Source organism: Ambystoma mexicanum, chromosome 4p (genome assembly GCF_040938575.1).
Source record: "Ambystoma mexicanum isolate Mex_15411 chromosome 4p, UKY_AmexF1_1, whole genome shotgun sequence".
Classification (NCBI taxonomy): domain Eukaryota; kingdom Metazoa; phylum Chordata; class Amphibia; order Caudata; family Ambystomatidae; genus Ambystoma; species Ambystoma mexicanum.
The window spans coordinates 499,832,811-499,859,579 of record NC_090927.1 but is presented as its reverse complement, the minus strand read 5'-3'; positions in this window follow the sequence as shown (position 1 = coordinate 499,859,579).

Below are 26,769 nucleotides of genomic sequence, written 5' to 3'. Positions count from 1 at the left end.
TACAAACAGTATGCAAGTTTGTGCTCCTCAAATTGCCCAACTTGTCCAAGTTTCTGTCCTAAAGTTTTTTTAATGTTTTATTGGTTAAACAATTAAACCTTTAACATTTCCATTTTTCACATTTCCTTAAGTACATGACCTTTTTCTGGACTGTCTCTCTTTCTTTCAGGCCATTTATTTAGCAATTTACGGTAATCCAAGTATCTCAGTTCTTTCTCAAGAACCTTTCACTTCCAAACCCAATTTCAAGGATTCCACAAATGTCAAGGTGCCAATTGTTCGCCCCACCTTTTCCATAGTCAATAATCTCTGCCAGTACTCTTCCTCCCTCTCTGGGGAAATTTCAGCCACATAACTACCCATTTCCATCCGGCTGTCACGCTCGGCCGCCGTTGGCGGCTGTGGAGACGCTGGCGATGGGGCGGCCATTGATTTGGCCGTCACGCCGACGGCGTCCACATTCAGCGGTCTAGTTTTCTCCGCGCTTCCCCGGTGGAGCCTATGTAACGTCACCCAACCCGGAAGCCCGCGCGTTGCAACCTTCGCGTCAGGCTCCGGGTTGGTACGCTGCAGTTTTCCTTTCCGTGGCTTTCGCCACCGCATTCCCCCTGTTGCTTCTCTCCTCCCTCTCTTGTTCCTCCTTCCGTTCCTCGTCCTCTCCCTTTGGTTCTCTCCCTCATTGACTACTGGGATCTCCTTCTTATGCTCTCTCATTGTGTCGCGTTCCCTACTGGCTCCTTTCTCTGCTTGCCGTTCTGCCTTCATAGGTAGACACTCCTGCCTCTGCCCTATTAAGCGGACCCCTCAAGCTTTGCTATCGACATACTCCTGGTATGCCCTGCAGTCCTGACCAGAACCACTACTGACCTGCAAAGAAGGGGTTTTTTGTGCCTTTTAGGCTTTTTCCCCTACACCGGTCTACCCCGGTTCGGGGGCCCCCTTTTTGCCCCGAGTTTGAGGGGCAAGGTGGCTTCCTCTCGGGGTAGGTCATATCATCATACCAGAGAACAGGAAGTCTGGAAAAGGAGATTCGGAGCTGAACCGGAAAAGATACCCCAAGGTGAGCAGGAAGGTATTGAAGATAGAGGGGGAACAGGGGTGAAGTTAGAAGAAAGTAGGAGTTCAACTGACAGATTGCAACGCCAGGAAGTAACAATGGCCACCCCTGAACAGGTACAGGAGTTAGTGGCCACAGTTCAGGCCTTGAACGTTGAACTACAGAACGTTAAGGCTGATAATCTAACCTTGAGACAATTGATCACTTCACGAGAACCTCGAGAACCCAGGGATCATGATTTGCCTCCCATGGCTTTATCTACTGGCAAGTTTGACGGAACCCCAAGGCGCCTCAAAGAATTTCTGGAAGCATGTTCTATGTATTTCACGTTCAGACCTAGTCTGTTTTCAACTGATCACACCAAGGTGGGATTTATGGTTTCCAACATGACAGGGAACGCCTTAGCTTGGGTCACTCCCCTGGTGTCAAACAATGATCCTGTGATAAGTAATTTTGGTGGATTTGTGACCTTATTGCGCCAGACCTTTGAACAGGACGAGATAGTCCATGTAGCAGCAGAAGAGCTATTGGATGTTCACCAGGGTTCCAGTGACCTGTTGACGTATATTTCCACATTTAAGCGCTTGGCTTCCACCGCAGGATGGCCAGAACAGGCCCAGTATACTGTGTTCCATCGTGGACTGAAGGAGGAGATCAAGGACGAATTGGCAAGAATAGCTCGTCCAACAACCCTGTCGGATTTGTTTTCCATAGTCACCCAGATTGAGTATCGTTTGAGTGAACGTAAGGCAGAGAGAAAGAAGTATAAGTCCCCTGTCTCCCTTCCTCAAGGCACCCATTCGGTACCTTCTCTAGCTCACCCCAGCAACAAGGAAGAACCTATGCAGGTTGGGTCTACCAGAACTCCTTTGTCATCCGAAGAGAGAAGACGCCATAGAGAATTGGGGCTTTGTATGTATTGTGGCTCGGATTCCCACCTGCTTCGAAATTGCTCAGAAGTACCGCCAAGACGGTCGGGAAACGAACGACCTCGGAACTAAAGGGGACGAGTGAACGAGGTCGGACTTTTAGTCCCTATCTTACAGTGACAGTGACGTCACATCCAACTACGCTGGACTCACGTCTTATGGCAGTTCCCATCCAATTGACTACCCCGACGGAAGTCCTTACCACCATGGCCTTGTTGGATTGTGGCGCTGCAGGAGTGTTTATGGATACTATGTGGGCACACAAACAAGGGCTAACACTTGTACAAAGGGAGGAAGTCCAGAAGGTGGAAGGAGTCGATGGTTCTCCGCTTTCATCAGGTCCTATCACCCACTCCACCGAAACCATGATGGTTCGCATCTTTCACCATTCGGAACAGTTACAGTTCGATTTAATTCGAGCAGCACATTTCCCAGTAATACTTGGAATCTCCTGGCTGAGGATGCATAATCCGCTAATAGATTGGACACAGAACACTTTGGCCTTCACTTCCTCATACTGTAAACACAATTGCGGTATCCATCCCGCAGAAGAGCCGGTACAGGTCCTTACTCCTCTACAACAAGGGGTAAACGAGATTTGTAAAGTTCCTCAAGAATTGACCGAATTTTCTGACCTCTTCAAGGACAACTCAGTTTTGGAACTACCCCCACATCGGCCGGAAGACTGTGCCATCGAGTTGCTACCTGATGCCCTGGTGCCATTCAGTCGCATGTTCTCCTTGTCTCTTACGGAAAAGAGGGCCCTTCGTAAATATTTGGATTCCCATTTAGTTAATGGCCTTATTCGACCTTCCAAATCACCGGCAGGTGCATCTCTCTTCTTCATACCTAAGAAAGATACTTCAGAACTAAGGCCCTGTATTGATTACCGGGGCCTGAACAAGGTCACAATTCGAGACAGATACCCAATGCCCCTGATAGCTGACATATTGGAAGCAGTCCAGGGTTCCACAATATTTTCTAAATTGGACCTTCGCAGTGCCTATCATCTCCTGCGAATTAGAAATGGGGATGAATGGAAGACTGCCTTTCGGAGCCCGTTTGGCCTTTTTGAGTATCGGGTGATGCCATTCGGCCTGGTAAACGCACCCGCCATATTCCAACGCTTTATGGATCGCCTGTTTTCCGATCTGCTATATTGTAGTGTCATAATTTATTTGGATGACATCTTGGTGTTTTCAAAGACCAATTCCGAACACGTGTGTCATCTTCGGACAGTATTCCAGCGACTACGCTCGCAACAGCTATTGGTCAAGCTTGAGAAATGTCTCTTCTACCAACCTTCTATTCCATACTTAGGATACATCCTTTCTCAAGAAGGAATCAGTATGGATCCCAGGAAGGTATCTGCCATCCTGGATTGGCCAGTTCCAGCATCCCAAAAAGACGTCCAATGGTTTTTGGGGTTAGCTAATTTCTATAGAAAATTTATCAATCACTTCTCACAGATAGTGCTTTCAATCACCGCCCTCCTGAAGAAGGATGCCAAACCTTTCTTTTGGTCGGAATCGGCCAACCAAGCCTTTTTAGATCTGAAAGGAAGATTCTGCTCCGCTCCAATTCTGTCTCAACCGGATCAGGACCAGCCCTTCATAGTCGAGGCAGACGCTTCGGCCCACGCATTGGGAGCTGTTCTCCTTCAACTTAAGGATGGCACAGAACATCCCGTAGCCTATCTCTCTAAAACCCTTTCAACTAGCCAAAGGAATTACTCTGTGATAGAAAAAGAACTTTTGGCCCTCAAAGTCGCCTGTGAAGAATGGAGACACCTACTCCAAGGCGGTACCCATCCTTTCGTGTTACGCACGGACCATAAGAACCTAAAGGTACTCGGAAGTATGGAGTGTGTCAACTCCAGGCAGGCCCGGTGGGCACATTTCTTTAGCCAGTATGATTTTGATACAACCTACATACCAGGCACTCAGAATTGCTTGGCTGATGCCCTATCCAGAAGACAGTCTTTCGAGCACCTCACCCCCCCAATCGGAAACCCTCTGTTTCCTCGAAACAGGATTGTGGGATTAGTTTCTTCCTTTCTGCAAGAAATCAAGATGGTAACCAGACCGGACTTAGTCACCTCAATACCTGGGAGTCTGCGCCCACAGATAGGTTGGTCGGAAGGACTTTTGCTAGTGGGACAGCGTTTGTATGTTCCCTCCGAAATCCTACAGCGGAAGGTACTGGATTGGGGCCATAACCATATGACAGCTGGACATAGAGGAGTTAAAGGAACCACAGAGTTGATCTCTCGCTCATTCTTTTGGCCATCGCTATCTCAGGATGTGAGAAGGCACTGTAGAACATGTATGGTGTGCGCACAGAATAAGAATACCACCTGCAAACCCTATGGGTTATTGACTCAACCAGAATTACCCAACAGACCCTGGACTCAAATTTCTACAGACTTCATTGTAGACTTGCCAGTATCCCAGGGTTCGACTTGTCTCATGGTTACCATAGACACGTTTACTAAGATGGCACATTTTTCTGCATTACCAGGAATACCGTCTGCCCCCCAGATGGCGGAAGTTTTTCTTAGGGACATATTCAGACTCCATGGTCTTCCCGATAAGATTATCTCTGATAGAGGCACTCAATACACATCTCGATTTTGGGGAGCCCTATGCCACCGACTAGGGATAGAAAGGGCCTTATCATCTGGCTTTCACCCCCAGACCAATGGCCAGACGGAGCGACTTAACGCCTCCCTCGAGCAGTACCTTAGGTGTTACATCAACAAGAATCAGGACAATTGGGTTAGCCTTCTGCCCACGGCAGAATTCGCCTACAACAACACAGTACATTCGGCTACGGGTCTTAGCCCTTTTTTCTGCTCCTATGGGGTTCACCCTCGTAGTATACTTCCTGTGTTTCCCTCACCCTCTAATATACCTACTATTGAATCTACCTTGGATCGCATAACTACCGCACATTCTACCGCTCAACGGAGTTTGGCTTTGACTAGGCATAGGTATAAGGTTTTTGCTGATCGGTCTCGCTTGCCTTGCCCTGATTGGAAGGAGGGTGATCGAGTTTGGTTATCAACCCGATTCTTGCCTAGATGGGTGCATTCGACCAAATTGACCCCCCGATTTGTAGGGCCCTATAAGATCATCAAGAAGATCAATCCTGTGGCCTATAAATTACAGCTTCCCAAATCCATGCACCGGGTACACCCGGTCTTTCACTCATCCCTCCTTCGGCCTGTTGATCCCCATATCTCAGTTAAGAAGGCTTTTGGATTGTCCAGTAATGCCAAGAACCTGCCCGAAGAATATGAGGTATCAGCCATTCGTGATTCCAGATATCGCAAGGGCAGGTTGGAATACCTGGTTTCCTGGAGGAACTACCATAGTTCAGAGGACTCCTGGGAGCCTAAATCCTATATTCGTGCTCCCAGAATGGTCAGGAGTTTTCACCGAGCTCATCCGGGTAAGCCCGGGGGAATCAGCCTTGGAGGGGGGCATACTGTCACGCTCGGCCGCCGTTGGCGGCTGTGGAGACGCTGGCGATGGGGCGGCCATTGATTTGGCCGTCACGCCGACGGCGTCCACATTCAGCGGTCTAGTTTTCTCCGCGCTTCCCCGGTGGAGCCTATGTAACGTCACCCAACCCGGAAGCCCGCGTGTTGCAACCTTCGCGTCAGGCTCCGGGTTGGTACGCTGCAGTTTTCCTTTCCGTGGCTTTCGCCACCGCATTCCCCCTGTTGCTTCTCTCCTCCCTCTCTTGTTCCTCCTTCCGTTCCTCGTCCTCTCCCTTTGGTTCTCTCCCTCATTGACTACTGGGATCTCCTTCTTATGCTCTCTCATTGTGTCGCGTTCCCTACTGGCTCCTTTCTCTGCTTGCCGTTCTGCCTTCATAGGTAGACACTCCTGCCTCTGCCCTATTAAGCGGACCCCTCAAGCTTCGCTATCGACATACTCCTGGTATGCCCTGCAGTCCTGACCAGAACCACTACTGACCTGCAAAGAAGGGGTTTTTTGTGCCTTTTAGGCTTTTTCCCCTACACCGGTCTACCCCGGTTCGGGGGCCCCCTTTTTGCCCCGAGTTTGAGGGGCAAGGTGGCTTCCTCTCGGGGTAGGTCATATCATCATACCAGAGAACAGGAAGTCTGGAAAAGGAGATTCGGAGCTGAACCGGAAAAGATACCCCAAGGTGAGCAGGAAGGTATTGAAGATAGAGGGGGAACAGGGGTGAAGTTAGAAGAAGTAGGAGTTCAACTGACACCGGCGTTTCACTCCGAATGCCGGGAAGTTTAACATGACATGTCTAATGGTCTCTAGTGAGTCTTTATCTTCACAGAACCTGCAGTACGATTTGTTCTTTTCCATTAACTTTCTCCTCCATTTTACTTCTCTAGAGGCCCAGATGTTCAGTCTACATCGCAACAGCAGGTCTCTGTAATGATGTGATCGTAACTTCTTCAGATAAGGGGGGTATTCAATCTTTTCTGCTCCCATATGATATTGTGACACAGCTTTTTCTCGAATTTCTTCTCTTGAGTTTCTTCCCAATCCTTTTCCTGGAGGGTTCTTTTTGCCTTATCAGGATTATACTTCAGGATGTCATCCGAGATGTTAAACTGCTCCAAGAGACTTTTACATTTGATCTTCCAATTTAACACTGTCTTGTCTCTGTTTGGTGACCCTTTCTGGGCTAGTATTTCAAAAGGTGATGGTGATTTGTCAAGGATACACTTTTGGTAGAGAGACAGAGTTTTCCATGATACTATTGAAGCCAGGGATTGCATCCTTAATTAATTTCTTATTAGCTCAACTGGCAGCGAGTTTGGCAGCTTCAAGATTTTTCACCACAAATATGCCTCGCATATACCCCATGTTTCCCAGCGAAGGGCGAGCAATTCCTCAGCTCCATATGTAATTACGGCTACCACCTTTTGTTTGTAAAAGGTTAAGATCGGCACAGAGAAAACCTTCCATATCTTCAATTTATGACTAGTCCCTGATTCGTCAAAGTCATTTGTTTTTCCTGAATAGGTGCATATTGCCCCTCTTCATTGCTGTTTTTGTTTATCCTCACTCCTAAATATAATGTTGTGTCCACCATCTCCAAGTTTTAGTTATCTAATGACCAGGCAAAGTTTTTCTTTATGATTTTTTTTCCACGGCTGGATTTCATTATTAGTACCATGGATTTCTTATGTTTATTTTCATATCGTTTTCTGTTAGAAACCCTTTCAAAGCCTCTATCCTTCGCTGCAGGCCGATGGGCGTTAGGTCGACAAATACCACATCATCGGCATATAGCACCCAAGGCACTTCAATCCCATCAATCTTAGGGGCAAAAGCACAGACCCTTCCTTGTAGGATCTTCATGTCAGCCATATATAGACAAAAAGGAAAGGCACTAGGGCACACCCTGCTTTATCCCTCGAGATGTTCTGATCTTTTTTGTCACCGCTCCATTTGCTGTTGTAGTTTGAACCTGGATAGTTGTATTAGTATACAGGGCTTGGATAGCTTCCAGTAGATCGGCCGGGCATCCCCAACCAACTTTTCATCTTTAGCCACAGGCGTTCGCAATGTATCCCATCGAACTCCTGTTCGAGATCTGTAAAAGCTAAGTAGATGTTTTTTTTTTCTACTAGGGCCTTCACTTTCATGGGTTTATTGATGTACCTACACCACTAATGAAAGCCGTTTGCCGCTTATCCAGGATTTCAGCCTGTTGGGCCCATTTTTTCAGATCTCGTAACAAAATGGAAGCAAATAGTTTGCCTATTGAATCCAGCAAAGCTATCGGCCTATAATTTCTAGGGTTTCCTCTGTCCCCTTTTTTGTAAATTGGTACGATGAATGCCTCTCTCCAAGATGCTGGAATTTGTCTGAATAGTCTTATTTGTTGGAACAGTGAGAAAATTAGATCTGTCCACTCTTCACTGCTATCCATAAGCATCTTGTTTGAGATGCCATAGAGGCCCGCCGCCCTAGAGCAACTCAATTATTTTATCATCCCTAAGATGTCTTTGTGGTCAAATTCAATTTCCCAGGGATTACCATCATGTTTTTTTTTCTATTTCCATTTTCTCATTTTTTTCCTCATATAGAGTTGTGTAGTGATTAACCCAGTTTTCCTCTGAAACTTGGTTTACACCTATGGCAGATTGGCAGAGGCCCCTGTAATTTATCATATCCCACATGCTTTTTACATTATTTGTTGCCACTGCGGCTAACATTTTTTCCGCATCTCCCTGGGCTCTCTGATGTCTTGGAGCATAGCCAATTTTTATAGGTTTGCCGACATTTCCTCAGTTGTTCCTCTTTCTCCAAATGTTCCTCTTTCTCCAAAGCATTTTTCTTTTTTATTTGTGCCAGATCAGCTCTGTATTGTTTCCTTTTGATGACTAAGGATTCATCATAAGCATGTTTCCTTTTAATTATTTTAGCCCTATTGGGATCGTACTTAACCTCAAACGCATCCGACAACAATCTGTATTCCACCACATCTTGGCCAGTACCAACAGCATTGCTATATTTCTCCACCAACTTTGGTATCGACTGTTTTTTATCCTTATTCAATTTCTTCCCCAAGACACTTCTGTTTTACCACTTTACCAAGTTGTTGTACCACTTTTTTCTTTCCATTTTTATTCTATAGTTTATGTTTAGATCACCACTGAGTAACATGAGTTGATCTTTGTCCTCCATCATTGATTTACCAATTGCTTCCATGAAATGTTTTATATAGCTCTCACCTTTGGGCATGTTTTCACTCCAATAGGTGTTAATCAATAGCATCTTGGTTGGCCCTCTTTTTTCTCCGATTTAAGTTCTATTGTCAAAATTTGCACAAAAGGATTTGGCGTATGGCGCTCCAAAACTTGTAAGTAACGGTCTATTTTTTAAGGTCAACTGGCCTGCATATGGTCTCCCCTCTGGGCTCTTTCGGGCCGGATTTATGTATACTTTGTGTCCCTCACAGACTGGCGTTTTCCTCAGCCAAGATTCCTGTATACATATGATGTCATATTTGCCCAGGAAATTGCTTCCACCGGTAAACAAATGTTTAAAGCCTCTGGTGTTCCATGAGGCACAGTGGACATTTCTTTGATGCTCCTCATCGATCTATTGTTTTTTCTTAATGGTTAGGGCATTGGCCATCTATGTCCAATCATCAATCTTCGTTCTTTCTACATTGAGGTTGTTTTTGCTTTTACTCATGATTCCTGAGTTGTCAACTGTAAACCTCAATGTTCTAACCAGATCACCATTTTTTCCTATTGTTGGTATTTTATCCCTTTGACTTCTTAGCAATGCTTTTGGGTGCTTTCACTGATCCTTTCGGTTTTCAGTAACTGGAATGAATCTGTTGTTTCCCCCCCCTTCCTTTTGGTCGTCTTTCATTGCTTTGTGTAAGAACCTTCTCACCCTTTTTTTCTTTTTCTTTCACATAGCTTTCTTTTGTACAAGCTTGCTTAACTTTCTCTTCCAGAGCTTCTAATCGGAAACCCATTTCTTTGAGATTGTCAGTGGCCTCCAACAATTTTTGATGTATCCTATTTGAGTTTAGATGTAATATAACCTGATCCATACACTTTTCAGTAACAAACTCAACTATTTTTATGTCCTTCGTTGAGACATTTCGTAAGGTTGGAATTTGGTTGAAGATTGTCATCAGATATTTCCTGCTTAATGTATTTTCTAACTTTAAGTACCATCCTTTTGTTGCTCTATCTTTCCTTGCACTTCGAACAGGGGATTCTTTTCTTGGGTCCTTTTCAATTTTTCGTTCCTCATTTTTTTGGTGTTTTGGTTTTTGGGAAGACTTTTCCAGCTGAATTTGTTTATATTTTTCTTCATTTGCGTGCATCTTCCTTTTTTGTTCCAGTGTTTTGAAAGGGGTATGACCTCTCTGCTCTTTTTGAATGGGTCTGTTCTTTGCTGGACCTTCCAGCGTGCCCTCTGCCATCTCTTCTGTTGTCGATTTATCTATTTGCTTTCTCCGGGTCACTGAATCATTACGTTGTGCTACCTTGTGATCTTTTTCCCAGTTTTCTAGGGCATGCCAATCAGACAAGGTGATGTTTTCCCATTCCTCACCCTCCCTGTTTTTGTCCATTACTTCAATGAGATAACCTAGGTCGGCATTTGGCTCTGTTTCTAACAATTCCTCATTCTCTGATTCAATAGCCTTTATGGTATCTGTTGCCATAGGATCAGGTGAAGGTGTCAACTCTCTGAGTGTCATTTCCCTACTAGGCTTCTTGGCGCATTGTAAACTTTCTCTTCTCGGTGGCGTTCTTATATTTCTCAAGAAGGCCCTGGAACCATTTGCTTTCCGTTTCTGGGTTTTATTCTTTGGTTTTTTTTCTCTTTTTCCAGGTTTTTAGCCACCAAGTTTCCCCCATGAGAATCCTGGGCATTTGAAGTAGCGCCTGCAAAGATTGCGAAGTTTGATAAATTTAGTTTAGGTGTGGGATCTCCTCTTTTCTCTACATGCTTTGATGGAGAAATCAGGTCTATTGCTTCCGTATTTGGACCTTTTTCTTTGGTTTGAACATCTTTCACCTGATTTAATTTCATTGGAATATTTCCAACCTTTATTTTCTTTACCAACATGTCAGGTGGATTTTCTTTTTTACACAAACTTCTCATCCATTTGCAATCCTCTAATACTGCCTCCATCAATAGTGATTTATCATTTGCATCTTTTCTTGCTAAATCACTTAGTCGGTTTTGCCAGATTTGAGTTAGCTCTGCTTCCTTATCCATTCTTGTTTCCAGTCTCTTCAAAGAACTTTCCATTTCCATATTAGCTTCTTTAATGTGTATATTGGGACAAGCCACTTCCTGCAACGAGTCCTTTATCAGTTCATACAATTTTTTGAATGGAGTAATCGTAATGTTTAGAGATGCCATGATCACATTTTGGATGTTTGCAGTGTCCTTTTGTCTTTCGGTTTTGCATGCATCGCTAATTAACTGTAAGGCTTTCTCGTTGGTCATTCTTTCTTCTACTTCAGACAGGGTTTGCCTCATTTGAGAAACTGTTTGTTTCTGATAGGGCTGGGTTGGCCTATGGCCTCGCTCTTTTTCTCCCCAGAGCCCATTTGTGCCTGCTCGTTATCAAGCGCAGCAATATTTTCATTTATGAAAGAGAGACTTTTCCTTTTCTCTCTTTCAATTTTCCCCGTCACTATTGAGATGTCTTGCATAATTTTATTCGCCAACCTTGAATTGCACAAGTTTTCTGCCGGCATAATGATACTTTCACTTCCACCTGGAGTCCCAAAAGGTTGTACCTTCTCTTCCGGAGTCAAGTTTTTCTCTTCAACCCTCTCAGCCTTTTTCATATCTGTGTCTTCATCAAGAATGTTTTTTTAGTATTCCCACCTTTTATTGCCGCCATTATCAACATCTTTGATCCTCTCACCGTTTTGCTTATTTTTCAATCGTGGCGTAGATTTAGACCCTTGGTATTGATTTTCTCCCACATAGGGCATAAACATATCCTTTGTTATGGATACCGGTCGTTCGGCTTCCATTTGATCGAGATCTGGGTCTGAAAATTCCTGGTGTACTTCTTCCTTGTTCTAAGTCTACAGGTTCCCAAGGGCCTACATTTTTCCATATGCCCTCTGATGACTCATTTGGACTTAAAGATTGATCAACAGTTTCCTTTTCACCTTCCAGGCAATCTATGGTTATGTTAGGCTCTCTACATGGAGAGCTTCCATTTGCATTTTCCAATAAGGTACGACTGTTTTCTTTGGTATTAGGGGCTGTCACCTCCTTTTCTGGGGTAGCACGGCTCACATCAATCTCTGTTTCTGATTTATGCCCCACCCCGTGGTCACATAACAACCCCTCAGGGGTTTGTAATGCTCCGCAAAGGCAGTGATCAGAGCATTTCCTTACATCCTCTTTAGATTTTTTTTGGAGCTCTGTATTCCCCGTGGCAGTTTCCTTGGCTGAGCTGCCCTGGGCTCCGACAGGGGTTGTGAAGCTGAGCTGCCCTGGGCTCCGACAGGGGTTGTGGATGATTCATCTCTATTTTGACACGTGCAATCCCCAGGCCCTTTAAGAGGATCAGGGGTTTACACCAGTTCATCTCCTCCTGTAACACTATTTCAATGATCACCAAGTGGCCCATGCACCGTAGATCCCGAAACTCTTTGAATAGACCCCCATGCCATTGCTAGTTGTTTCATGCCCCCTGGTGGAGTAAGGGTCGGAGGGGCAATTTGGGGTTTGGGGAGACTATCTGCCTCTTTTAGGAGCAAAGCTTTAGATAATTCCATCCCTGATTCCAAGGACAAGGTTTGATCGTTTCCAGAGGTCTGAAAGGCCCCCACTGAGAGACTCTTTTGCATCTTTGTTGTGAAAGGTAGACATGATTGTTTTAGCACTGGCAGGTCTTTCAATACAACTTTTGCTATTTGTTCTTGATTACCCACAACTTCTGGGAGGGAGTTAAATCGTTGTCTTACCTGTAGCCGTGATCTTAGTCCCGAAGTCGGTATTTCATCCACAGCAGACTTTGTTTTCATATTGGAGCTCCTCATATAGATCTCAGAGTCTTGAGCTTGACAGGCAGGGGTCCGTCCCAGGTAGACAATCCGTCGCCTTATACGAATTTAGTTATTATATGTGAGTTTCCACCGATGCCGCAGCAGACTGCCACACGCCCTTCGCTCACACGGGCTTAGCGCCGCAAAAATGCCTGGGGGGGCTTATTAGCACGACTGCGCTTTCCTTCTCCTTGTAGTTCCTTTGTTGCATTCCAAACTGTAAATACACCAGTGCTGTTTAGGGGATGCAGCCACAGCACAACAGCATTTTCTCAGACTGCCACACGCCCTTCGCTCACACGGGCTTAGCCTAAAGGTTTTACTCCACCGTACATTCATCAGGGGCTGATAAGCTATGTATGTGCAGTTTACTTGACTGAATAAATCATCAATCAGTGCATCACAATCCTCTCAAAATGTACCCTACATACAAACAAATACACTTCATTATAATGGGTCTATGAATGACGTAATTCATTAACATTCAATAAGGTTCCACTAGTATTTGCATATGTACAACAAATGCTACATATCTCACCGGTTAGTATTGAAAAAATCCTTTAGACCACCTGCAACTTAAATGTTGCTGAAGCTACCGTCATTACTTCTGGTGCATAAAATCCAATCCCCCTCTCACTATTCTGAAAAACAAGGTTCACTTCACCGTAGTTACTACATCATAGGTTGACCACCTAGTATGGGTCATGCATGAGATAGTTAAGCTACCAAAAGCTTACCTTCAACATAGGACCAATATTGTCCAAAACCTCTGCAAAGGTTCCACCCTTCTGGGTATCTCTATTCGCTGTTCCATAGATATAGTACTCCCTATGCGCCCCACCCACCCATTTCCAGAATTGTAATTACCAGGAGTATTGTCTGTTTAGGTAGTTAAGCTGCACCTATTGAAGGCAACATAAACATGTAAGTATGTTTACATTACACACACGTATTAAATAGAGAAGTGTTGTGATGTTACTTGATGCATTGGTATGAGCTGCATGGAACACTGTGAGAGTGCTTGGAATGTTTGCTTATGAGCCTTGCTCCAGAGTTCCAGCACTGTCAGTTGGGCCTGGGTGATGGGACCCGGTGGTCTCTCTATGCTTAGGTGCTTAAGTAACTTGTAATAAAGATCCTACTAATAAGACTAAGATGACTACAAAAGTAGCTTTGTAACAATGGCAACAAGGATTTACAAGAACCCACACAGAGAAAAAGAGAGCTGTGGAGGGGGATCAGCAGAAGAAGGAGAGAGACCACTGCCCCCAACAATCCAGAAGTAAGTCCCATCACCCAGGGGTGAAGAGCACAGGGGGTTAATAAGAGAAGATATGGGGGAGAAGTGTGAAGAAGTTAAACCCCAGAAGCTAATAAAAAACCCAAAGACAGAGCACATGACCCATAAGGATGAAGTGGGTAGTGGGTCAGAGGAAGTGACACCTGGGGAAAATTATGAAGCCCCAGCGAGCAAGCCCCAGTAACAAAGTGTAGCCCCTCTGACGAAGCGCATATGGGGGAAAGCTATGAAATACCAGTGAGGAAGTTAGGACGCAATGGAATCCACAAAATAGCCTCAAAGAAGTGAGAAGTGGAGGCCAGAGTAAAATACATAAGAGAAGTCGCGTGATGGCATCTTTGATGAGGATGACAGGCATCTAAAGTGAGGAGTGTGTTTTCTGAAATTGGAGTGCTACAGTTGGCCCGTGATATATAAGTTGAGCTGTTTGGGTCTACTTGTATACATGCCCACTTGGAGCAGATGGGCTCTGAGCTGTACCTCTTTGATCGAAGATATGATGACGTAACAAGTGGTGTAGGGGAGTTGGCAATCAAGCAGAACGTTGGGCCGCCACCTTTTGTCTTTGTTCGGTTGGCATTTTGTGTTGTTATGTGCACCTCTCTTGACGGTGAACTGTAGTGGCACATTAAGAGAAAGGGACCCTAACGACATGCCCACGTCAGGAAGAATTTGCTTGTAGATGAAATGCGAAGTGTTGAGTGAAAGCTTTGTAGGGAAATACAGAAATGTGAGAATCACAAACGTTAGGAGCAGACAGTGTCCAACAGACATTCCTCATTCAGCTTCTTTGTCCCTCAAGTGAAGATGATAATAGTTGATTTTTTTCAAGTTGAGAAACTCAGTGTTCCGATGCATCTTCATCATGGCAATAGCTGCCATGGAAAGGGAGGAAGGATTATATGTAGTTACCTTTTCCCTAATCCATGGTGGCAATCTTGCATTGTATTTTCTTTTCAATTTGAGAAATGGCAAAAACGCTATTTCTCCACATGAAAAAAAACGATTAGCATCCGGCACAATGTGCCGGGATGCTAAAGGCAATAATCCCCTCCCTGCGGCGGCATTAAAAGGGCAGGTAATTCCACAGGGCTAATGTTAAATCCCTTGCTTGGTTTGGACTTCTAACTTGTTCTCAGGGCATTATCTGGCCTGGTAAAGCCTCTGTGTTGGAGTTTATTGCTTAAGTGTTCTCTTGGAGAGCATCAAAAATAGAATAGTCAAGCAATGTACATTTCCTAATATTATCAAAAAGTAGTCAAGTCGATACACAGCTTCCTACTCTTCTAAAATGTTAAAACTACCTACTTCATTTAGCTATGCCACAAGTAAGGAAATTTCCTGAATGCTCTTAGTTAGCAAGGAGCCAGAGAGATAGCAAACTCGAGATTGCAGTATTATTGGAAGGCCCATCATATCCCCAACCTCAAAACCTGTGTCTATCACTGCCAAACCACTGCTCATCAACTAGTCCTGCAGCCATACAAAGAAAGCTCCGATGGGTAAGGCAGTCCTGAAATCTCCAGCTGTCCTTCCACTGAACCTTAACATCTTTGCCTCACATAAGCCTTAGCAGGTTATGGCAATGTCTTAGTTTTCATACCACCCCTTTCCATCTTCTGCCAACTCTCAGATGCTTATTTGGTTCCTCAAGGGGTGTAAAATGTATCCACATTATATAATAGAGACAGAGGGAGGGAGAAGGAGGGGGAGGGAGAGAAAGAGAGAGAAAGAGATAGAGAGAGACAGAGATAGAGAGAGAGAGAGAGAGAGAGAGAGAGAGAGAAAGAGAGAGAGAGAGAAAAAGAGAGAGAGAGAGAGAGAGAGAGAGAGAGGTTGCATCAGAAGCTAGAGAACAGGGATCTGCCTGCAAAAGGCCAGAAGTAGGAATGCAGGGTTGCAAGTTGTTCTGCTCTGTAAGACCTACTCCACAATTTACTTGCCTAACCGACTCACTTCTAAGATCTGCAACCTTACACTGCACACACAAAACACCCACAGACAGCCACCCCAGCTCTAGCCATTAGCAGATAATCACTAACCAAGCTACAACTAAGATCTTTTCTTGAGCCCTGTTGCACTCCCCCACATCATTGACTATCCAGACCAGAAGCACTGTAGTCTATCAGTTCTTGGGCTCTTCCCTATGGATAACATGCTCGCCAAACCCATAGAAAGCAGATTGGGAATCAGGGGAGATGAAATGATAAGCAAAGATAAAATGAATCATGGTGTCTCTTAATGGTGCGACCAATGAAAAGAAAATTATATTAAAATAAAACTGATAAATGGCTTATTTCAACCCCCAAACTATTGAAAGCATCAAAAAATTACAATATTGCTTGCAAGTTGCGACGTGCAATGCAGTAACAATACTCATACAATGACTGCACGCTCCGTTTAGCAAATCAAGTTTGCTTTGAAAACCAATGCAGTGACTTGGGCACGTCTAGTGGATATAGTTGTTGCTTAGACAATCTCCTATCTTTTGCATGTTTCCCAGAAAAAAGGAAATGCATGAAGCTTTTTGATATACAGTGAACACAGTAAACCCATTAACCCCATAATGCATTCTCAAAGGTTTCAGTATTGTTCTGTATATTTTTAATTGTGCCTGAAAAGAGAATGCTGGCAACGTCAATAGTTGAAATGCACATGTGTGAAATGTTTCTCTATTGATGCGTTATATATTGCTACTGGCTGAAGTGGCCTGGTTGGAGTACATAACTGTTCATATACTAGGTATATAATGCCAATTATGACAAAACAACTGTGAAATGAATAAAGTATCAGCCACAGACATTAATGAATGTAACTGCATGCTCAGTAAATACTCTCCCTAACAAATACCATAACCCACATAAGTCAAAGATACACATTTCAAACTCAGAAAAAAAACATTTGGACAACAATAGATTTTACACCCTCAAACAAAACCGTTTCCATATAATTCTTAATAATATCCAATGGTTTCACTATAACTTCATTGCAGGCATACTTTGATATTACAATGTCAATTACTGAAACATATTCTGCTGCTCTAAAACTACATTCTTACACACATTCACCATGCCCAAATACATTCACATATTCAGAAACTATAATTTTGGAAATCCTGCACACATATTAAAGACATAAGAAGCATTTCCCTCACATAAAGACAACAACTGTAATGTAAGCCACTATGGTTGGTATTCTACATGCATTCATACACTAAGAGCCAACAGCATCAGATACATATAAGGCAATATTATGTACATGAGAAGAGACATTTTTGAGTACAGTATGTTGATTTTCTCGGATGCCTATAGTTGTCAATGGTGTAGGAGAAACTCCAATTGAATTTGTATTGAAAGATCTTTGTTTGATACCAACGCTTTTCGTGGATGTTGGAGAAAATAAGAAAATACAGTGTTTTAAATGATCTCTTATTAATTAACACTGGCTAACAAGATGGAAAGTTTAAATTGAACTATGTTTTGTTATTTAGAAACATATTGAAATATAGATTATTTTACAAGAATGGATATTTTTAGATTTTATAAACCAGCATAATCATTACAACCAGATTATCTTTTTATGTCAACATACTTCTAGTACATTCTTTAACATTGTAAGTTACTTCTGCAGCAGTAGTTAAGGGACCACTTTTGGATTTGATTTACTATTTCAATACATGTCAATATTAAGCCCGACTACAGCCTGTTTCTTGTCCCAGAATTCTGGATCAGGACTGTGTACTGGGGGCTGTTAGGGATACAGACTTGGTAAAATTAAAAATATTTCATAGTTCATTTTACAGATCAACAACATTGGTTGCTTTGTTTACAATCCCTACATGACTCCTTCAAAATGGTTGCTTTATCATTGTGCACCCATCCATTCCTCAACACCTTCATCTGTCATTTAATCAAATGTGCAACTCAAACAATAGTGACACTGATCAACTTCTTAAACCCAATATGGCCAACTCCCACTTTTAGTCACAAATATTTACATTCCCACCATCTCTTTGGTCAACCTTGACAAACTGGCATTCTTTAGCCTCTGACTCTCATAACAGCACCATCTGAATCCATGACAACAAAATAAGAAAGGGGAATCTCTGGCAATGAACAAGGATACATCAGGAATTTCCATCACAGTTCTGTCTGGAAACAGTCCAGGCGAGTTAGTCAACAAAACCTTTCCCAACTATGAATCAGGAATGACAATCTACAACACTAAACACACATGTGTCTATAGCAATTACAAACACAGTTTCTTATTACACAAGAGGGCATCTCTCAACCAACAATGTTATACCATTCAACAAAAAATATCTAAAAATATATCTATATTACTTTCTAACAGTACCTTTAACATGAAATCCATTGCAATCCAGAACAACTCAACTCAGAAATGTGAAACAAAATAAAATGGAAAGCACAATTTTCATCTTTCAAAGCCTGTCAGAATATCAAGACAATTGGCAACAAAATCATCAACAATAAATAACATGTATGGTCTGTTTATGAGTTTGCCTGTAAGAATTGAGTTTTTTCTGCTAGATGCATAGAGTCGACAAAACCTGCCAGACAAATAGAAATCCCTCTCTCCCTCCACCAACAGTATTATGTTACTGTATGAGATGCCAAGCCCAATTTTTGCACACTCCTGTTGTTAAGTTCTCCCCTCTTAAACTATGTTTGCGCTAGAAGCAATAAAGTGAAAATAAAAAACATAAAAGGCAATTACTGTTACTAGAGGTTGGAGGACCTACCTCCATATTATGACCGTAGTATGACCTCACAGGCATACATCAAGAGCCCTGATAGTAAGGTTCATTCCATTTGGCAGACGTACTACCAAAAGCATTATCGCATGTTACATTTGATTTTTTCTGGTGGATTCACCTTTAACATCATCATTATTTTAGTAATTAAATAACAATAACTCCTCAAAATACTCATCTCTCCCCTCTTAAATCCATCTACCACTCTGCCATCAGCTCCCTATGCCTTCTCTCACCTCTTGATTCTATCTCCTTCTCCCTCACCTCTCTGGGCTGGCTTTCTTTTCACTCCCAGCTCAAGTTCAAGTTCCTCTGTCTTGTTTTCAAATCACTCTATGGTCTTGCCCCCCCACCTCTCCTCCCTTCTTTCTTTCTACACCCCTTCTAGCTCTCTCCACTCTGCTAATCTTTTCCTACTCTCTCCTCCTCCTCCACCCTGCGCCCCCTACCACTTCCGTTCCTTCCAACTCCTTGCTCCCTTCCACTGGAACCGCCTCCCCCTTCACATCCGCTCTTCTCCCTTCTACCCTTCCTTTCGCTCTTCCCTAAAATCTTATCTCTTCCACTCTCCTCACTAACACCCCACATTCCTTCCCTCTTCCCTTCCCCACTACTCTCACCTCTTACTCCTGCTCATCCTTACCCTTTCCATCTAACCTACCTCCTTCCTCCCTTCCCCCTGCTCGCATCTAGCCTCTCCTTTTCCTCTCTTCTTCCTTCACATTCCTGCATTCCCTCTTTGCCCCATTCTTACCTCCTCTAACATCTACTACTCCCTTGCACACCTCTCCCATCCCATCCCTTCACCCTCCTCACCCCTGCAATTGTGTAAGTTGTTCTTCATACTGTTTTCAGGTTGTGGTTCAATTGTCATCTCATGCTTGCTGTATTGTTTACTTGTTCTCATGTAAAGCACTTTGGAGTAAAGGGCTATATAAATCCAATAAAATACAAATACAAAATGGTAAAATCAGCACCAGGCAACAATACTGTCATTTCTGAAAGGGGAAGCCAAGTAGTGAGAATCTTTAAAAAAATAATTCCTCTGAAAATTATCAATTTTCTGAGGCGATCCAATAGTAAAAGTGGTGTCCATCATGCCAGACAGAAAGTGAAGGTGCCTGGAATATGTGTCATAACATCAGGTGAAATGAGGTAGAACTGCAAGTTATGTTTGAAGATGTGGTTGGGAATGCAGTTGAACAGTTTGGTGACAACCACCACAAAATCACTGTACAAAGGAGTGTACACATTAAGACAGGCATCAGGGACAAGACGGTGATGTATGGATGGTGCTGTTGAAAAATTAAGAGTGACAGAACGGTAAAATGATCTGAAAATCAGAGTCCACAGACCCCTGTCCATCTGCTGAGGCACACTGAGGCCTGTACCCCTCCAGCCCTAGCAGAAGTGGTCAAGCATTCTCCACATGGCTTAAACTAGAGGGAATAGGTGCATCCAAAGTACGACCAGACAGCCCTACCAGATCCTGATGATTACAGAACCAGATACATGGCCCATAGGCAATTTCAATGTTCAATGTGAGCACAAAGCTGGATAGTCTCAGCGTTAGACTGTGCAGACAACACCCAGATACCTCTTCAACTTTCTGGGTGATTATGTCTGGGACTCAGAGGCCATCAATCAGATATATATTTTGATTTATTCATGGATGACAGCAAATTCCCTGGCCTTGAATGATAACAAGACAGAACTTATGACTGTGGGTTCCAGCCCTCGGCTAAAAAAACTGGATTCCTGCAACAGCCAGTTCATGATTGCTACTGTTCCATCCGATTGGTTCCCTTTGTTAAAACTAAGAGTGTATCTTGATTCTCAGCTATCTATGAAGAACACACTGCCCATCTGCGGTCATCCAGTACCTATGCAATTATACTACTGAGACAGATTAGACCTTATTTAACCGAGGAAAAAAAAATATTTTGGCCTGTGCCTTGCTTAATTCCAAACTGGATTATTGTAATACAGGTTGATTATACCCTCAGATACCTGGGGGGTGGGGTCTGCTACTCTGATGCACAAACCACATAAAATATGTACAGAATGGATTACTTTGGTTTCAATACTAATCCACTGAACGTCCTTGCTGCAAGGATTGCCAATTCTGACCCAGGATCCCCTTATGAGCCTAACACATAGTACCATAAATTTAGGCATAGGTCTATCAACTGCGCATGAACACGTTTACAATTCTTTCTCAATAAACAGTTTTGTGATTAACAGTTGTTGTTTAAAGCTAACTACCGACCTTTACCTATAGCTACACAGTCCAACAATGTTTTCATGACCTCCTCTACAATTTTTCCTCAGAAGGATTGAAATTATTCAAACTACTGTGCACTGCTACCCACCCTCATAAACATTGGGTTACAAATTGGGCTATACAAATTAAATCATTGTTGGATTGTTTTCAAGTTTAAATTTTAGCCAACCAATTTTCCATGTGGATTTATATTCTATGTGTAGCAATTGATTCAACACTTATTGGCCTATGATTTGGGTATTTGGCAATCATTCTCTCCAATCACTTTTAGACTGTTGTTAACTAGGCCCTCTGTTCCATTCTCCCTTAGATCGTATGCTATAAATATGAATCTCCAATCATTAAAGCAATGTATTAATGGTTACTGTTACTGCATTTATAAACTTTTATTTCAGTCATTAACTGTTTGGATTATCCAAGGCGCTTTCCCAAATCAGTTCAGGGTTGCCTTTTAGTTGACAGCTTAGCCTTGGGATAAATGTCTCTCAAAACATCCAATTCAGCATCTGTCCTAGTCTTTCCTATGTTGATCAATCACACATGACCAACATGTTGATCATTCTCTTATTTTTTTCGACTCTTCTATTGTTCTGTTACGCTCTTTGGTCTCCCTTCTTCTCATCTTGCTCCTCTGAAATCCATTTACCATTCTTCTATTTGCGGACTTTGGGCCTCATTACATGGTAGGCGGTAAGGGTTTACCGGTACCGGTAAGGGCACCGATACCGGTAAACCCTTACGCCTTACTACGAGTTCCCTTTGCGGGACCCGACCTTAATGGCTGGTTTTACCAGCCGTTAAAGTAGGGTGCCACAAAGGGACCTCGGTGCTAATTACGGTGCCCAATTTGCAGTACCGTAATTACCACCTTCCCCATTCCCATTATGCCCTATGGGGGCAAAAATGGGGAAGGGCCTTGGTGAATGGGGAGTTACCGGCCCCGCTCACCTTGGAGTTGGCCGGTAATTCCGCCATCCACCAAGGCGGACACGTTAAAATTACAGCTGCAACCATGGCGCTAATAGCACCATGGTTACCGCACAACGTTTAATGAGGCCCTTTGTCTTCTCTCCTACCATGATGCTTTGCTTGCATCTCTTGGATGGTTACCTTTTCATTCCCAACTTAAATTTAATTTTCTCTGTCTAGTCTTCAAATCTCTGTATGGGCTAGCTCCAGACTATCTTGCTGTTCTGCTGTCCCTTTATACTCCTTCTCATTCTCTTTGATCTTTCTGTCTTTTTAAGTTGACTGTCCCCCGTCCACCCTGTGACAAATCTCTTTTTGGTTCTTTCCAGCTTCTTGCTCCTATCCATTGTAACATTCTTCCCCTATCTCTTTGATCTAGCACCGTCTATTCCCTCTTTCACGTCTCTTTAAAAAACCACCTACTTTACTGTCCTTGATTGCTTGCTCTCTGACATGATATCTGAATTTATTTATACTTCATGAAATTTGTACCATTGCTTTTAACTTTGTACAGTGCTTTGGACAAAAGCGCTATATAAGAATCAATATAATGCAAAATACAAATGCAAAATACACACTATTCTCAACCAGCAGCACTTTAGCCTTGATTATAGATTGTACCATACTATTCCCTTCATCCAGCAACTTCATACTTCCCATTTAGGTGATACCCCAGGATGACTTTGTGTTCTACTGCCAAGTTCTTTGGCAGCTTGCTCCAAGGGCACATGGATGCTGGAGACAGCACTCATACTGGTCCAGGTTAATAAAATATGTATCCAACATAAGGAATTAAAAAAGAAAAACAGCCTACAGGATTTACAGAAAATATACAACTAGGAAGATAAGGGGACGCCATATTTAGTCAACTGCCAATCAAAAAATGTTGCTTGACAAGACATTGATTCATATATATATCTTGCATCATAGATCCTCTGTCAGGTGTTGGCCATTAGTCTGCAACTATTGTGTACTACAAATATAGAATGAAGGTAAGGCACTACCTCTCTCATGTGAGATTATTAGTTTCAATAGCATGTCATATCATACCTCATGTACAGTGCTCACGTGGTAAGAACAGGAAGGGAGACATTTTAGATCGACTGAAAAGCACATGGATGTTGGAGATAGGATTTCACTTAAGATGATTGCTTCGATGAGATGGCATGGGATTAGCCAATTCTCACAGTAGTTTGGTATTAACCTTTAAAGAATGAATCACGCGGGATACGGTTATCCATTGTGAACTCACGCAGCTAGCTATTAAAGTAAATGATAGCAGTTAGTCTAGTAACTGATGTTGAGCTACAACAACAACAAAAAATATTATGTTCTTTCTCTTTTTATGTCAACACCTTACATTGTTACCTTATCCCTCTGATGGGGAATGTTTCCTGATTCACTTGTCATGCAGTATTTGTGTTACTCAAAAAATTGTTTTATTTTAAATTGTGTTGGCAACTGCAAAATTGTGTTGAAATTATGCAATATCATACGTGTAATACTCTGAATCAATATTATGTTAAAGAGGTGATAATGCTGGCCCTGATGAAGACCTATGTATTGAAAGGTCGAAACATGTGTGGGCAGCATTAGACTATCATGGATAGAAATTGAACAAGGATCTAAATGTGAAGAATTTACTGAGATCTCTCATTTGCAAGAATTGCAAGAATGGGAAACAATCCAACTGTTAATCACAAAACTGTTTATTGGGAATTGAAATTGTAAACTTGTCCATGCACAGAGGATAGATCTATGTCTACTTTTATGGTGGATTATTGTAATAGCCTGGCGGCTGGTACCTCTGTAGCTGATCTTCATAAACTGCAGACCATTCAAAATAAGGCAGTAAGGGACACCCAGGGCCTTTATGGACAGGATCATGATACTGCGCCCACACTAGCTCTTCATTGATTGCCAGTCAAGCAAAGAATTGTTCACAACATTTTTACATTAACTCATAAATGCAGGAACAATAATGCACCTCAGTATCTCTCTGATCGACGTAAGGCCGCGCCGAGCAAGAGACTGCTTGGTTCTAATGATGACACCCAAAGTCGGAGCAGGAGCTCCTGATTTATGAGGGCTGCAGGAGCAGTTCAGCCACCATCCACGTACCTCAAAAGAGCGAGGTAAGCCCCTGCGCTCAGATTCCAGCGGGCATCATCAACCCACTACAAGCTACGGTGACCATGGCATTCTATTCCATTCATGCTTTCCTCAACTGACATTAATTGGAAAAATAGCACCGAGACCGAGGGGCCATCCACCGTGCATTATCTTACTGCTCCATGCTAGCAAATCGCATGGTTTGTTACTGTAAGATGGCTGCCGCCGCCTTGACATCGTCTTCACTTTGAAATGTTTGGAACTTCCTCATCTGATGAAAGCCACAGCCTTCTGATTGGCCAGCTGTCATCCTATAGCCATTCGTGGGGCACCGGCATGCGTTACCCGGCCCCCATGAAGGCAACAACAAAGGCTCCTGACTGAGCCTGATGGGGCTAGACGAGCACCGTGTGCCAGGCACTCTGCCCTTCTTATCAGCCATCAATGAGATGTCTGTAACCGTACCAGTTGAGCACCATAACTGATGGGACCAGCACCCTTATGGTAAGCCTAACTTGAGCCCACACCCGCATAGCCCCACCATCACTATAGAGCCTTTGCTTTCTGGTGACATACCCGGGCTAACAACAGTGTTCCATAATGACTTTACATGCCACTGGCAGCTTTTCTCTATTATGAACATCCCCTGTAAGTTACGACCCCCTCTGCATAACATTGTCTATCACCCTGAAATATGCACACTACTGTTTCATAGGGCCTCAGTGAATAGACCGTCTAACTGTAATATATTAAGAAGCCTATTAGCATCACTGTTCAATTTGTTGCCTACACAAGTTATTGATACCAATTGCTGATAACTATTTTTGTCCACTCTGCGTATTTTCGATTACTATCCTACCTAGAGTGTCATGAAATCTACATACCTTGACTGATTAACACTTTGCCTACATATCTTAGCGGCCACCTGGGGCCATTATACTAGCCTTTGTTGATGTGTTGTTGCCTATTGATTATTGTTGCTTCTGTCTAGTATGTTTTATATTATTGCCTTAGCATAATTGCTGTTCACACGTCTAGCGCCGGTTACCCACCTCATGGTTTCATAGCTTGCAGCCTTGCATGCCCACTGTGTTAAACATCCCTGCCCTTGTTGCTATACCATAAACTGTACAATAAGTAGTCCTTAAACACTCTTACGGTTCACTTTATAATCTACATTACGGCAACAGCCTTAGATTGTTCTGCCTATTGAGTGTTACTGCCTATTGTTGTTTGCCATCTTGCCTATCAAATGCCAAATACCCACTGTTCAAGCACCTTATACCTTTCTTGACCATTGCATGATAATAGCGACCTTGTGCAATTGCTAGCCTCTTCAGTGCTTATCCCACCTCGCCTGACACTCACTCTGGTGCACTCTTGTAGCATTGCTATATCGTGCCCAGTCAACCCTTAGGTTGGCCAACCCATGCCATATGCAGGATGCACCTCATAGACCATGCGGCGTGTCCTTTCACTTGCCATGCCCTAACAATGTCATTTGATGTTTTAAATGTTTAAGTTAGGTGCTGATTTCATTGCCTAAACCTCTTCACTCATCCCCTGGTTAATTGATTTGTAAAATGCCCAGACCTGACTCGCCTGCTATAAGTATCACTGTAACTGCTTTCATGGGCAATCACTTCGTTTTGCAACTGTTCTTATTTACATTAGCAAATGTAAAGGCCCATCGCCGTCTTAGCACGCACAATACCAATATATAAGACACACCCCAACGGGGAATGAGACTAAGAGAACAGGTTGCGAGATTTAGGGTCTCATTCCGAGTATGGCGGTAGGGGGTTAACGGCACCGGTAAGGATGCGGGTGCCGTTAACCCCCTACCGCCACATTCCGAGGATCCCTTAGCAGGTCCCACCAGGACGATGGGGGCTCGAATGGGAATGGGGAATGGTTTTCTGAATGGGGACTTACCGGGTCCTCCAAGATTGGAATGACCCGGTAAATCCCCATTCAGAGACACCGGATCCTGACCCGGGTTTGGAGGCAGCCATGGTGCTAATAGCACCATGGCTGCCTCCAAACTCGGAATGACCCCCTTAGTCTTTCTTTTATAAGAAATTGGCATCCAGAGAACTCTGCTGCCCGAGAGCACTCCGGCAAACAATACACTTACAATTGATTATAAGGGCAGAAAGCGTCATAGATGATGTCAGACATGAACGTTGCAAAGTTCATTATGATTGGACACAAGCTTGCGTTGTATAGGTGCATGTAGGTGCTGCTCCTCCGTAGTTGGCTGCTGGGTTGGTGGGAGGGTGAGCGTCACAAGGTCCATCTGTCTGTGTCCAGGTGGGGTGAGGGTCAGGTCACTGTGAGGCAGGGTGGCCGCTAACTAAGCTAACATAATACATTACCATTAAACATGCACTAAACAATAGTCATTACAGTTCCTTTGAGCAAATCATCATAAACCTATACATTGCATACATGTAATCACACCATTACTTATTTGGACTTATATGGGGTACCAGGTTAAGGGTCTTGACCAGTATGATAATATTGATTGCAGGGTGGGTCTGGACTCGTCAAAGAGACTGGGGGAATGTTGACGTTCGTTAGTTGCAATATGCAATATACTGTGACAGAGGTCTGATTTTAGCTAAGGGCACGCTAGGGTGGGCTTTGTGGCAGGGTCCTGTATCTGGTACATCAAGAGAATACCTTTCACGGACACGAGGTTATGCTGGCATAATTTTCCAACAGCGTGGGTAAGAGGGCACGGACAGGTTTGTGGAGATGGATGAGCTACAAAGGCTGGCTCAGGCCTT